Genomic DNA, 15455 nt, shown 5'->3' on the forward strand with positions numbered 1-15455 from the left:
ACAGTGCTTGACACATGGTAAGCAGTCAAAATGTGGATTGATAAATGAGCACCAATGATAAATTTAATGTTTTTCTTTTACCTTTAAATTTAACATTATGGAATAATAGCCATGACACACACACAATGTTTATTCACAAGTCGTTAAATCTTCTCCACTTTTTGCCCCAGCTTCAATAGAACAATGTCTTAGTTTTCCCTGCTAATGTCAGTATAATCTTGAACATTTTATCTATTCTTTCTGGGTTTAAAATATCTTATGAAAAGTACGATTTATATGACTACTGTGAATATTATATGAGATCATACATATAAAACATTAAATATATTGCTCATTGTAAATATAATAAATATATATTGTGTTTATTATAACATTTATTAAATGTTTATTTTATGCCAGATCATTCTAAGGGCAGCAAGAAGCCCCTTAAATGATCCTGATCAGTGATGCTTTAAATTTAGTCTTATTTTAAGAATGAGGGCAATTAAACCCCCTCACTAAGCAAGATCTTTTGTTCATACAATCAATAGCAAATGATTATAAAGCTGCAATTGGTTTGCTTTGCACTGCCTAATAGAGAAACTCACTTCTAAATGATTGCCTTTTGTTATTTAGTCTCATGACAGATATGATGTAAACTGATATGTGAATGAATATACAAAATAATGTAAATCAAGAACCTTCATAATTACTTGTAAATAGTGGATTTGTTCTTTTTGTGGGAACACCAAGGGCTTAACCATGACATTCAAAAAGGACACATGGGTACTACATTGATTGGAATGGAAAAAGCTAGGAAATTACTGTGTACAAGAGATCTTGTAGGAAAGCAGTTACCATAGCAACCGTAGCCTCATAGACTGTATTAGATGATAGAACTTCTTTCAGCATAATTACACAGACTTTTGATGTGCATCCTTCCCTGGGAGATACCAAACTCATGTAACATGGCTTTACAAAGAAAATTGTCTTAATTGGAAAGGACTCCCCTCTTTAATATACGCTGATTGAAGTTTTAGTATCAGTATTTGATGTGAAATTGTCTTTGTAGTTACCCTTTCAGAGAGGTTTGCTTAATACATTTCATGTAAAATCTAAATATAGCATCCTTGTGATGTGAATACAAATAAAAGAAGAGAGAATATAAATGTGCAGCATGCTATTTATACAGGATGGGCTTTTCAAATAAATTAAACTTTGCTACAACTGCTAGTTGAATTGATATTAAGCTCATTTTTTTCTTTCTATTTTGAGTTTTCCTTGGATATATTTAAATTCATAGCTTTAATTGCAGAAGGGGTACAGAGATCTTCCCCCAATTAGGTTATTAATAGTAAATTTGACTATTTCAAGACAAATGCTAAATACCTTCATATCTGATCATTTTCATTTTGAAGAAGAAAGTGATTCTATTTTTACAGGGAGAATGAACTTTTAAAATCACAGCTTCTAGTCAGCAGGTGCACATTACTGTATTCATAAATGACTGTCTGTGGACCATAACCTTGTAATTATTCTGCTGAAAGACATTTCTGTCACTTGCTAACAACAGAATGGGTCAAGAGCACATCTCCCTTTGGTGTTTGTGCCTTCTGACATCTTGCAGTATGGTTTGCAGACAGAAGGAGCTTTCACAGAGCTGTGAAGTGTTCCTTTTGTAGTATAACCCAACTGAGACTAAAACCCCCCTCAGCTCTGATTTAGGGACCTGATGTTTTAACCCCTGCTCTGCCATAGAGATAAACATTAAATAAGCCACTTATTGCATTCATAATTTAAAACTGGTACTTAGATGTCTATTTCTCTTTTCTAACTGGGTGGCATGTGCTATAAAATGAGATTTAGCCTCATAAAATATATTTTCTATTAAGTTTGAAGTTTACATTAACTTTATATATTATTATTTATTCTCTTAGTGTGGATTATTATAAAAACCCCAAGAGGAATCCTATAACTCTTTAAAGTAGTAAAAAATTAAGTTCAACATCATTTTTGTAGGCTCATCCCACCAAAAATAAATATATATATAGTAGATAATTTTGAAACCAGTAGGGAAAATGACCGTAGCACTATCCTAGGAAAGTGTGATTAAATCTAAACCTTCCAAGTCCTGTAAACAACTGTGTTTCATCTCTGCCCCCTAGCAGCTTACTGGAATGAAAAGTAAAACCAGTGTAAAGCCAGAGGCGAAAAGGAGTTGTCTTAAACAGCTGAGGTAGGACATCCAGTCTGTATCCTGCTCTCTTACAATACTGTCTTTCCTCCACCTATGGAGAGAAGATGTGTAGAAGATGAAAGAGATGTGTAGAGTTTATACTTTCCTCTAGTTTTGCCTCTATTCTGTGAGCCTGTAGCATCAAATTTTAATTTGCTCAATACTGATCTACATGCCCCTCACTGAAGCTGCATCCATGTTTTCTTGCCCTTATGGGAATAGCCCAGAGGCTGGCAGGTGGTTCATGAAGGGTTGCAGATGTGCTTCGGTATTTTTTAAATGTGTGCTCTATTCACTGCCTGATTTCTTTTTTGATTATGAACCATCTGTAATTTTCAATCTGTTCTAAGGATTTTGTTTTACATATTATTTAGCTAGAGCAGGACTATTGTTTGTAATTCTCCATATGTGACAAACAAGGAGTGAGTTAAGACTTTTTGATATCTCACCCCAAATGCTCATAATGGCAAAACTGATTATACAGTAAGAAAGTGAGTATAATTTCTAGAGCCCAGTCAGCATCCCGATCCCACAGCCTGGAAAACCACCACCCACTTGAAATGATCTTCTCAACATTTTAAATTTATTTTCCTAACTCTTTTTTGGAAACAAAAGGGATACACTGCAGGTAAGTATGTCCATGCTGACAAGGGGAAGAGAAATTCCAAAATTGTATTATTTAATTCTAGAGACAGGAGTGGAAGTAGAAAAGTAGAAGTTACCCTTCATCTTTTATTTCCTCCCACAGTTGCCTCTCTTCTTCCTCATTGATATCCTGACATCTTTCCAACCCCCACATCAGGAATGTGGGTGTGGGTTCCTCCTGGACCTTGCCCTCTCATCTCTCCAACACTAAGTAAAGCAACGTGACCTGTGCAGAACAGCTCTTTCATTACCCTCAAATCCATCACCAACTCTCCATTATTTTAAAGTGCAAACCAAGTCAGGTTACATTTTTGCTCAAACTTCCTAATCATTCTATCAATCTTTGTCATTCTCAAGAGGATATTTAAATTCCTTAGCTTAAATAAACCATGTGCTTTATCTATTGTCAACCAATGAAGATTTAGTCATACAGACACACACAGACAAGCACACACACGATATGGCATGTAAATACATAAACACATATGGGTATATAAATACATATATATGGATAGATAGATTTAATTATTTTTTTTTCTCTACAATTCTGCACATGCAGACCATTTAAAATCCTTTTTCCCATACTCACTGATCCTTACAGAGCCAGCTCAGCTAGAACGTCTTTTCCTCTTAGTCTTCCTTGACAAGGAGACAAGGAATTAGGTTCCTCCTCTCTTGGTTTCTTCTTTTTAATTCTCAGAGCACCTTGTGCCTATTTGCTTAACACTTCTTACTCTGTAGTGTAATCAAGGGTTTTTGCTTTCTGTCTCTCTTTGTAAATGTGACTTCATTGAAAGCAAGGCCTATGCCTAGTTGCTTTCTCTGTCTCAGGATATAGCTTTGTTTGGCTCATACTAATAATACCATTAATGTAACCAGAATGAATGAATTATTGGCTAAACAGGGCACTAGTGTTTTGGTTATGAACTTCTTCATTCTAATACATTAATGTCATTTGAAAAATAAATAACCGTTCTGGTATTTTTACAACCATTTGGAGCTACTCTCTATCCTCCTTTAATTTCTGTTTTAAAGATCTGTTGAAGCAAAGCTTGTTTGGCACTGAGCTATTCATCTTTCTGTATTTTTTGCTTCTTGCCTATAAATTCTAGGCAGAGTTAGAATGATTAGTTGCAATGGGCGTCTCACTTAATACACACAGAACGTGAGACATCATCCATCATCAAATAGAAAAAAACAAAAAACAAAAAACATGTAGGCTTGTTTCACTTACTCTCTTGTAAGGTGACTCAAGGCCAAAGAGAGGGATTCCTCCCTGCTATACAAGTCTTACTGCAGCAGAAGTCTCTATACTTTCCAAGTAATAACTCCTGAAGCCTGTACTTAAATTCAAGTACAAGATACTTCTATATATCAGATACTTGTTGACCTTTCCATTATTTAGAAGTGTGATAAGCTTATCATAGCAAACATGTGCACCCTTGACTTTGTCTTCTCCCATCACTTTTCCTCTTTGTCCACCTTACTCCAGACACTAGAGTGGTTTTACTGTTCCTCAAATATAAGAACTTCCTCCCACTTTAGAGCCTTAACAATAGTTTTTGCAATTCATGGATTTCTTGTTTCTATGAATTTTTATGGCTGGTTTCTTTCTGTCTTCCAGGTTTTTATTTAAATCAATGCACACAGAAAGGCCTTCTCTGATAATTCAAACTTCATGTGTCATCTGATCACTCTATATCATTCTTTTAAAAAATGTTCATAACATTTACTATCGTTTAATACTTTCCAATTTACTTGTTTGTTGATTGCTTCCTTCCCAGCGATAAAATTCAGGCTCCAGGAGGGTAGGAAACCATTGTTTACATTTGAATGAGGACCTGGTTATAATATATGTTTAGTAAGTATTGTCAAATTAGGAAATGTGCTATCTTTGGAAATCATTTCATTCTTGTTGTTACGGAATCCCTGTCACTTACTTGTCCAGGACAAAATGGAACAGAGGGTCCTGAAAGAAAGATGAGAATTCAAACAAGTACCAAATTTCTAGGACAAATCCACACTCAGTGATGTTGATAGAACAGATAAGAGAAATGAACAAAGATGAGTGAACTAGTGGGGATATAAGTAGGGATGGGATGTAAGCTTTGTGTTTCCTGATCTTGGGCTGACATGGTTTGGTTGTTTGTCACCAACAAATCTCATGTTGAAATGTGACCCCCAGTGTTAGAAGTGGGGCCTGGTGGGAGGTGTTTGGATTATGGGAGTGGATCCCTCATGAATGGCTTGGTATCACCCTGGTGGTAATAAGTTCTTGCTCTATTAGTTTACATGATAACTGATTGTTAAAAAGAGCCTGGCACCTTCTCCCCTCTCCTGCTCCTTTGCTCTTCAGGTGACACACTGGCTCCCTTTGCCTTCTGCCTTGAGTAAAACTTCCTGAGGTCTCACCAGAAGCCAAGCAGATGCCAGTTCCATGATTCCCATAAAGCCGGCAGAACTGTGGGCCAAATAAACTTCTTTTCTTTATACATTACCCTGCCTCAGGTATTCCTTTATTGCAATGCAAAATAAATTAATACATAGGCATAGTTACCCGTTATGCAATTTGGGATCCTGGGGTCAAATACTTTTGAAATATGGTAGCAACAGTAAGTACAGTTCCATGATTATTAGACCACCTGACATATGGAGTAACCCTAGTTTTGGAAATAATTTCCTTCAAACAGGGAGATTTAGCCATATTTGTCACTGCTGCTGCTTTGATCTTTATTGTTACTTTAGCTTTTCATTGATGGTAATGCTCCCAAGAGGCTGTGAGTCTACTGAAGACAGGTTAAGACAGTGCTTGACTCACATGGAATTCTTACTAAATTTTCACATAGTAAGGGCTCAGTCAGTTTCTGTTTTCAACTGTGTTAATTTAAAAGTATCTTCCTTTTACTGTCACCTATGTAGTAATCCTGCCAATATGTTTAACTTGAATGTCTTATTGAATAAACAATGAGAAGTGTCCAAATTGTGAGAAATCCTGCAAAACTACTACCCTATACTCTTCAAAAAATATCAACATTATGAAAAGCAAAAAAAAAAAAAAAAAAAAGAACACTGCTGTACATTAACGAGACATCAGATTTAAATTTAACCAATGGATAATCCTAGATTGGATGGTTGATTGAAAGAAAAAGCAGCCATAAAGGTTATTATTTGCTCAACTAGGGAAATTTGAATAGAGAAAGTAGTATATTAGATAAGAGTGTCATAATTATGCTAAATTTCCTGAGTATGATAGTTGTATTACATTTTATTAAGAAAAATGTCCTCATTCTTAGGACACATATACAAAATACCTAGGGGTAAAATTGCATGTATGGTTGTGTCTTTCAATGACTTAACAGCTTAATTTATGGCTGCCTGGAGAGAGAGAGAAAGAGAGAGAGAGATTGAGAGACAGATAATGTAACAATTGCTAAAATGTGATGAATTTTAGTGAATATCATGGATGTTTGTTGTACCATTGTTGCAAAATTTCTACAATTGGATATTATTTAAAATAAAAACAAAAGTTTGATTAGAAAAGTAAATAAATGTAAAAAAATTAAATGAAAATGTCTTGACAGTTTTATTTCTATGTGTACCTTGTTTCTTTTTGGAAGGGACAAAAGTCTTTAAGAAAAAAGAAATTCACTGTATTTGGTAAGCTGACTTTTCAATAGTTTGAAAATCGGCTCCTCCAGATAGTAAATTTTAAACCAGTATTTGATATCTTGATTATTTAAAGATATTTTGAAATATGAGGGAATGTCTCCTATTTAGCAATAGAACAAGAAAAGTTTTGTTTCTTAAGAATCCATGGGATATACTTATGGGATTAAAATTTTATTATGAATATAACACATAAGGAAGGAATCAATTATATTGAAAATAATGATATTATGCAGCTTCTCCTTTAGCAAAGGAGATTTGCCTACTGATTAAAGGCCCTTGAGATTACTTGATTTAGATTTGTATTAAATGTTTCCATTTAACATGTATAAATAATAGCCAGATTTCCTGAAGATTCACTTAACATAATTTAAAATTTAAATATCCATTCAATTAAAGTATTGTTATCTCAGTGTTTTAGGTTTCTAGAAAGATAAATTTTAAATAGAGATGCCTTTTGTATACATCTGTTTCTTAATATAAATTCCTTAAATGATGGCATACAGACTGAAGAGGTGTTTCATTTTTGAGAAGGACAACTCTTAGAAAGCATGTATTAAAGGACATAGGCCAGGCATGGTGGTGTGTGCCTGTTGCCTCAACTAATTGGGAAGTTGAGGTAGAAGTGGGAGGATCTCTTTAGTACAGGAGTTTGTGGCTTCAGCGAGCTGTAATGCGCCATTGTACTCCAGCCCAGGTTACAGAGCAAGCCTTGTCTCTAGAAACAAAACAACACAAAACAAAACAAAACCCAAAACCTGAAGAACATCTGGGCATGGTGGTTCATGACTGTAATCCCAGCACTTTGAGAGGCCGAGGCGGGCGGATCCCTTGAGGTCAGGAGTTTGAGACCAGCCCAGCCAACATGGTGAAACCCAGTCTCTACTAAAAAATACAAAAATTAGTGGGTGTGATGGTGCTTACAAGTAATCCTAGATACCTGGGGGCCTGAGGCAGGAGAATAGCTTGAACTTAGGAGGTGGAGGTTGCAGTGAGCAGAGATCATGTCATTGCCCTCCAGCCTGGGAGACTGAAACAGAGTGAGACGTTGTCTCAAAACAAACAAACAAAAACGACAACAAATAAAGCCCTGAAGAGCGTAGTCTTATGGCCACAATATGAACTCTTTTATGTCTAGGACTAACAATTGTTTATGTCTGGCAATTCATCTTGAAGTTAGTATTATTTTAATTATTAGCTTTAAATTTAGCAGAAATGTAATGCAATTAATGAATGAAATTAAACAGGAAATATAAACATTGATATAGATATTTACTTGTAAAATTTGAATATATTTTCAAAATAATTGATTATACAGCATTGAGAATATATCCAACAGAAAACAGCAGTTTCATGAGGATACTCTGGTTGAAGCATTCAGTTTGTCTGTTGTCTGATTTGTCTATTCACTCAGTCTTTATTGAATGCCTCCTACATTCCAGGAATATTAAAATTCTAGGATAAAGCAGAGCATAGAAAGGATGCAAAAAAAGATGCAATCCCAGTATTATAGGTGATTAAACAAATACATATATTAAATTAAAAGTATGTTAACTGGTGATAAGTGTTAATGAAGGGAAGGGAAGGGAACAAAAAAGATGCATAGGATGTGCCTGTGTGGGTGTGGAGGATAAGGAGGGCGGTCACTTTTAAATAAGGTTATTAAGTAAGGCCTCATGAAGAAAATCACATTTCAAACAACATCTGAAGGTGATAAGAATGTGAGCCTTGAAGATATTGGGAAGACCATTCTAGCCAGCAGAACAGCAGATACAAAGGTTCTGTGGTAGACACCTGCTTGCTATATTAGAGGCAAGCTGAGGAGGCTAGTGTATTAGTCCATTTTCATACTGCTATGAAGAAATACCCAAGAATGGGTAATTTATAAAGAAAAAGGGGTTTAATGGATACACATTTCCGTATGACTGGGGAGGCCTCACAATCATGGCAGAAGGCAAAGGAGGAGGAAAGGCATATTTTACATCATGGCAGGCAAGAGAGCATGAGCAGGGGAACTGTTCCTTATAAAACTATCAGGTCTCATGAGACTTATTCACTATGATGAGAATAACATGGAAAAACCCATCCCCAGATCCAATTACCTCCCATTGCTTCCCTCCCACAACACATGGGGATTATGGGAGCTGCAGTTCAAGATGAAATTTAGGTGGGGACACAACTAGATCATATCAGTTAGTGAGCACAGACCCCAGTGAAACATAGAGAGAAAAAGGATATGGTGTCAGGGAGGTAGTTGGATGGCACAGGGCAAGGAGGTTGAACAAGTCAGACCTTAGAGATGCTGTAGCAATCTGGTTTTTAAGGTTTACCTCAGTTCTCAACTTATATACAAAATTGATTATCATGGCTTCTCATTATCTTAATGTCCTCATCTTAGAAAGGAAGTGACATTAATATGGGAAACTGTGGATATCAAGCAGTGAGTGAAGAACAAAATTATTCATAATTAATTTAAATAGGTTCAATTTTTATATTGATGAATAATTTTATGAATACTTAATCTCAAAGCAATGTCTATGTTTCTGTGTAAATTAAATTACAATATTGTTTTTAAAGGTATCCATTTATTACTCCGAAATTATTTCTAATAATTAACAAAGTTTTTGTGCCAAGAACCCTGGGTGAGACCTTGTAGCTATAGTGTGCTTAGGAATTTCAATGTACAAAGAATCACATATGTGAAAATAGTCACATATGTGTAGCTAATGTTTTCAGGATTTTGAAGAGCTAATTTTACACAAATAATTATTATAATGATAAAAATATGTCTTGCTTCAATAATTCACATATGCTTTATTTAAAGTTGTGATTTATTTTTATTTACATTAATGATGAAATTTAAAGTGGAATGACTGAAATTAAAGATGAAAATTGTCTATAAAACTTACTATGTTTAAATAGGTAATATGCATAATACTTAAAATATACTTTGATGTGGTCACCATGAATCATTGCAAATATAATAACATGTAAATACATGATAATGTATCTAATATTATTAATAATAAATACATTAATATAATTAATAATACATTTATAATAAAAGGCAATCCATTCACAAAGTTCAGGGATACAAATATATAAACAAACATAGGTAATATGGTTTGGATATTTGTCCCCTTCAGATCTCTTGTTGAAACATAATCCCAGTGTTGGAGGTATGGCCTGGTAGGAGGTGATTAGCTTATGGGGGTGGAACTCTCATGAATGATTTAGCACCATCCCCTTGTTTAAAAGTGTGTGGTCCCTCTCCCCTCTCTCTCTGTGACTATCTCTCTTGGCATGTGACACATTTGCTCCCACATTGCCTTTCACTATGATTAGAAGCTTCCTGAGGTCCTCCTATAGCAGATGCTTGCACCATGTTTCTTGTACAGCCTGCAGAACCATGAGCCAATCAAACTTCTTTATAAATAACCCAGCCTTAGCTATTTATTTATAGTAATGTAAGAATGGTCTAACAACAGTGAAAAATCTTTCTCCTTTCCCATTACCCCTGTTTTAGTGTGTTCTCATGCTGCTGATAAAGACATACCCAAGACTGGATAATTTATAAAGAAACAGAGGTTTAACGGACTCAGGGTTCCATGTGACTAGGGAGGCCTCACAATTATGGCAGAAGCTGAGGGAAGAACAAAGGCACGTCTTCCATGGCGGCAGGCAAAGAGAAAACTTGTGCAGGGGAACTCCTCCTTATAAAATCATTAGATCTCATGAGACTTATTCACTGTCACTAGAACAGACGGGAAAGAACCCCTCCCATGACTCAACTACCTCCCACTGGGTCTCTCCCATGACATGTGGGAATTGTGGGAGCTACAATAAAGATGAGATTTGGGTGAGGACACAGCTAAACCTAGCACCCACCTATCCAACTTTCAAAGTGGTTGCCACTTTAACTACATGGAAATCACTCTTTCAATGTCTAGTGATCCTTTATGCAGTTGTGTCTTCCCTCTTCTTCACATTGTTCATCATTTGTCTTTTTTACTTAAAATTTATCCTTGCAAAAATTCCATGTCAGTATATGAATTACTTTTTTAAAAAGACTGCATAGCAATTTGTGATTTAGTTTCCTACTAATGAGCATTTATATTGTTTCCAGTATTTTGCTAGTTAATACACTTTTAGTTCAATGTATAATCTTGTACAATTGTCATTTCACAAATATACAAGTATATTGCAGTTTAAATTCCAGAAATGGAATTCTGTGCATGTATATGAATATTTATGTGTATACGTATATAGTTGCATATTGATAAACTTTATCAAATTAACCTCAATAGTTCAACTAATTTATTCCAGAAATGTATGAGAATACCTGCTTTTCTATGGCTAACCAACAATGATTAATTTTTGTATTTTGTCAATAGAAGAAAAATGTAATTTCAGTGTATTCTTAACTTGCTCTCCTCTTGTTATGGGTAAGGTTGAACATCTTGTCATATGATTAAAAGTCATTGTATTTTTGTTCATATGAATGCCAGTCCATATTGTTTTCCCAACTTTTTAAAATTTTTCTTGTTACTAATTTTTAGGGATTATTTAAATTTTACAATAACCATTTGTGAAGTTGCAAATTTTTCTTTTCATTTGTGTAGTTTGTCAATCATCTTTGTTTATAGTTATTTTAAAGTTTTACTTGTGGTTTTCAAAAAACTTGAAGATGTTTTGTTTTGTGGGTTTGTTGTTGTTGTTTTTGAGACAGAGTCTCACTCTGTCACCAAGCTGGAGTGCAGTGGCATGATCTCAGCTCACTGCCTCCCAGGTTCAAGCGATTCTCCTGCCTCAGCCTCCTGAGTAGCTGGGACTACAGGCACGCACCACTATGCCCAGCTAATTTTTGTATTTTTAGTAGAGATGGGGTTTCACCATGTTGACCAGGATGGTCTCTATCTCTTGACCTCGTGATCTGCCCACCTTGGCCTCCCAAAGTGCTGGCGTTACAGGCTTGAGCCACTGCACCCAGCCTGTTTTGTGTTGTTTTTGTTTTCATTTGGATGATATCATCTAGATCATAAGTCATACTTAGTAACTACTAATGCAAGGTTATAAGTCAATTATTATTTACATTTAAATCTTTAGTTCATGTGGAGTTTATTCTGATGCACTGAGGGAGGTATGGTTCCAGTTTGTTTGTTTTCCAAATGCCAGTCCAGTTGTCCCAAATAGGCATTTATTGAAAAGTCAAACATCTCTTAATAATTTGAGATGGAGTGATTGCCATATTCCCAACTCTATTATGTTTTTGGGTCTATATCCAACCTTTGTAATTTTTTCAATTGGTTTGTCTTTTCAGAAATGCATCAGAAGTACTGTACACTAATGTTTGGTCTTGATCATTTAAAATACACATTGTTGTCTGCTGCAGATAATATTCTTCTTTTTTTCACTTTTTAAAAAAATTATTCTTGCTTACTTTCTTTCCACATGAACCATAGAATTAATTTCCTCAGTGTTAAGAAATTTTTATTGGTATTTTAATGAGAATCAAATTAAAATTTTGCATAAATTGAGAGACTTGATATCAATGTGAGGTTGAATGTCTTGACTGCTGACCAGTCCTTCTATTCTTTTGGGATTTATTTTTGATTAAATTTTATTTCTAAAATTTTTCCAACATAGTTTTGCAGATTCAAGTTAACTTTTAGATATGTTCTTTCGTGCATCTTCTCATCTAAAGACGTGATTTCTTTTCTTTCTTTTCTTTTATTTTTATTTTTTTGAAACCTTGTGTACGATTGATGGTGGTGCTGAGGCACAAAAGGCTAGTATGAGCAAGAAAAGGAGAGAAAGTGTGCAGAGACTTGGTGGTGCGTAATGCATATTGTTAAACTTGGAGAGCTATGTCTCTCAATCCTGTGGCTTTGGTGAGAGAGTGTGCAGAAAGCAATGATGGCAAATAATGTGCAAATGTGTTTTGCATTTAAAGGACATCCACATCTGTCGGAAGACTTTGAGTTTTTGTTCTCAGATAATCCACATTAGTTGAATGTGTAAAGTGAAACGATACTTGTACTCCCCCTACCCCTTTGTCAACTGCCGTGAATGCTGTATGGTGTGTGTTCCTTACTGTTACTGATATGTAAGTGTGGTAATGTGAACTGAAGCTGATGGGCTGAGAACATGGACTGAGCTTGTAATGTGCTTTGCAGGAGTACTTGGAAGCAGAGTTCACCAGTGAGCTCAGGTGTCTCAAAGAAGGGTGGAAGTTCTAATGTCTGTTAGCTACCCATAAGAATGCTGTTTGCTGCAGTTCTGTGTCCTGTAACTGGAAGCATTTTTTTTTCTTTTTTTTTTTTTTTATTAAATTACTTTAAGTTTTAGGGTACATGTGCACAACGTGCAGGTTTGTTACATATGTATACATGTGCCATGTTGGTGTGCTGAATCCGTTATCTCATCATTCACATTAGGTATATCTCCTAATGCTATCCCTCCTCCCTCCCCACCCCATGACAGGCCCTGGTGTGTGATGTTCCCCACCCTGTGTCCATGTTCAGTCCATTCTCATTGTTCAGTTCCCACCTATGAGTGAGAACATGCTGTGTTTGGTTTTCTGTCCTTGAGATAGTTTGCTCAGAACGGAGTCTCACTCTGTGGCCAGGCTAGAGTGCAGTGGAACGATCTTGGCTCACTGCAACGTCCACCTCCCAGGTTCAAGCGATTCCCCTGCCTCAGCCTCCCAAGTAGCTGGGACTACAGGCGCGCAACACGCCCAGTTACTATTATTATTATTTTTTGTATTTTAGTAGAGATGGGGTTTCACCATGTTGGCCAGGATGGTCTCTGTTGGCCAGGATGGTCTTGATCTACTGACTGCGTGATTCCTGCACTCTGGCCTCCCAAAGTGCTGGGATTATAGGCATGAGCCACCATGCCTGGCCTAAAGACATAATTTCTAAAGGCAGATATTTATATGAACACCAATAATGTTCATACACTGCTATTTTACTGGATTTTCTTATTGTTTTAATAGCTTTTCCACAATTACTTGAAGATTTCCAGGGATTCAGCCATATTCTGCTAACGGTGATAATTTTGCCTATTTTTTTCAATATTTATACCTCAAATTATCTTATCCTCTAAATATCCAAGTATATCTGAGTATACATTTCCAAAATTTGAATAGCTCAGACAAAGCATTTATGCATATGTGTTTTAAATAATTGCTCATAATGCCAATATAATATTTCATAATTAAGGTATAAGGGGCATCTTTATGTAACTCTTGTTGCATATTCTTGTTCAGAATAGAATTGAAAATAATTTAAAATGCTATATAGTTACATATATGTCTATATTATATATCACGTTAAGGAAGTAACTGTTCTGTTATATCATATTGGATATTTTTAACAATTGTCAATATTTTTGAATTATTTCAGATGACTTTAGAACAGGTATTGAAATGATCAGTTGATTTTCTCATCTACTGAAAATGAATTATAAGTTTTAAATGTTAAATAATTTTGCAGCATTTTAAAATAAACAACCTTGATTATAATATGTTTAAAAATATGTTTCTGGGCCGGGAGCGATGGCTCACGCTTGTAATCCCAGCATTTTGGGAGGCCAAGGCGGGCGGATCACGAGGTCATGAGATCGAGACCATCCTGGCTAACACAGTGAAACCCCGTCTCTACTAAAAATATTTTTAAAAATTAGCAGCTGGGCGTGGTTGCTGGCACCTGAAGTCCCAGCTACTCAGGAAGCTGAGGCAAGAGAATGGCGTGAACCTGGGAGGCAGAGCTTGCAGTGAGCCAAGATTGTGCCACTGCACTCCAGCCTGGGCAACAAAGCGAGACTCCATCTCAAAAAAACAAAAACAAAAACAAAAACAAGACAAAACAAAAAACATATCTGTGGATTATTTTTATAAATATGCTTTAGGAATTTTGCAGGGATGTTTTAGAACAATTTGACCTATATTTTATGTGTACATGTTAATATTTGTGTGTATGTGCATTTATGTGGTCTTTACAGGTATTGGGGCTGAAATTATACTAACTACGTAAAAAGAATGAATGTCATATTTGAGTTTGCATGTGTGATTTGGACTAATATAAGTGCTCTTAGAATTATCTGATTTTAAGAGCTTTTGCAGAATTGCTCTGTACGATAACCTAGGCAAGGTGCTTTTTGGCAATGGAGGCAGATTGTTTAATTTTTTCTACCTTTTATGAGGAAATCAGTCTCCTATTTAGATTTGCCTCTTTTCAAGTAAACTTTGAACTTTCTTAGATAATTGGCTAATTTATACAGGTCTTCGTGTATGTGTGTGTGTGTCTGTGTTGGTATACAGACACAAACATATATAGTATATATATTAGATTACTAAATATATACTAGATTAGATTATCTAGTAGTTTGCCAATGGTATTTTTTATTTTTATTACTGTTTATTAATTCTGTTTTTTTTCTTTTCCAATACGTTTTCTAATATTATTATAATAATATTTATAGTTTATAGTTATGTAAGTACTTTCCCTTTTGCTTTCTTTGAGTTTATTTTGTTGGCCTTTTACTAGGTTTTTGAGTTGGTTATTAAAAGACATTGTGCTCATGTTTTTATTTCTATAAATATGTAAAGTCATGAACTTTTCAATTAAATACTATTTTAGTTACATCTCAAAGGATTTGATGTTTTCATTATTGTTATATTCTAATATTTTGCTTTATATTTTCCCTTTCACCCAAGATTGGTTTAAGAAAGAGTTGTTAAACTTCTTAGTGGAAGAGGCATTTCTTTTTATAAATTTTGTCAATGGTTTTGTTTCATTGCATTTTGATTTGGAGTATTTTCTGTGCTATTTACAACTTCTTTTTGGATTTATTTAGGATGTTTCTGTGGTCAATTATAGAGTTAATTTTCATGAGATTCTTGTGACATTGCAGATTTAGGTTT

The 15455-nt window shown here is 35.1% G+C and overlaps 1 long non-coding RNA gene across 1 annotated transcript in view; it reads right to left on the bottom strand.

Moving 5' to 3' along the window:
- The window catches only part of LOC119622106 (uncharacterized), a 62522-nt gene that overhangs the window by 9708 nt on the left and 37359 nt on the right, over nt 1-15455 (bottom strand). The window lies entirely within an intron of this gene.

This window comes from Chlorocebus sabaeus, chromosome 7 (genome assembly GCF_047675955.1).
Source record: "Chlorocebus sabaeus isolate Y175 chromosome 7, mChlSab1.0.hap1, whole genome shotgun sequence".
In the NCBI taxonomy this organism is placed as follows: domain Eukaryota; kingdom Metazoa; phylum Chordata; class Mammalia; order Primates; family Cercopithecidae; genus Chlorocebus; species Chlorocebus sabaeus.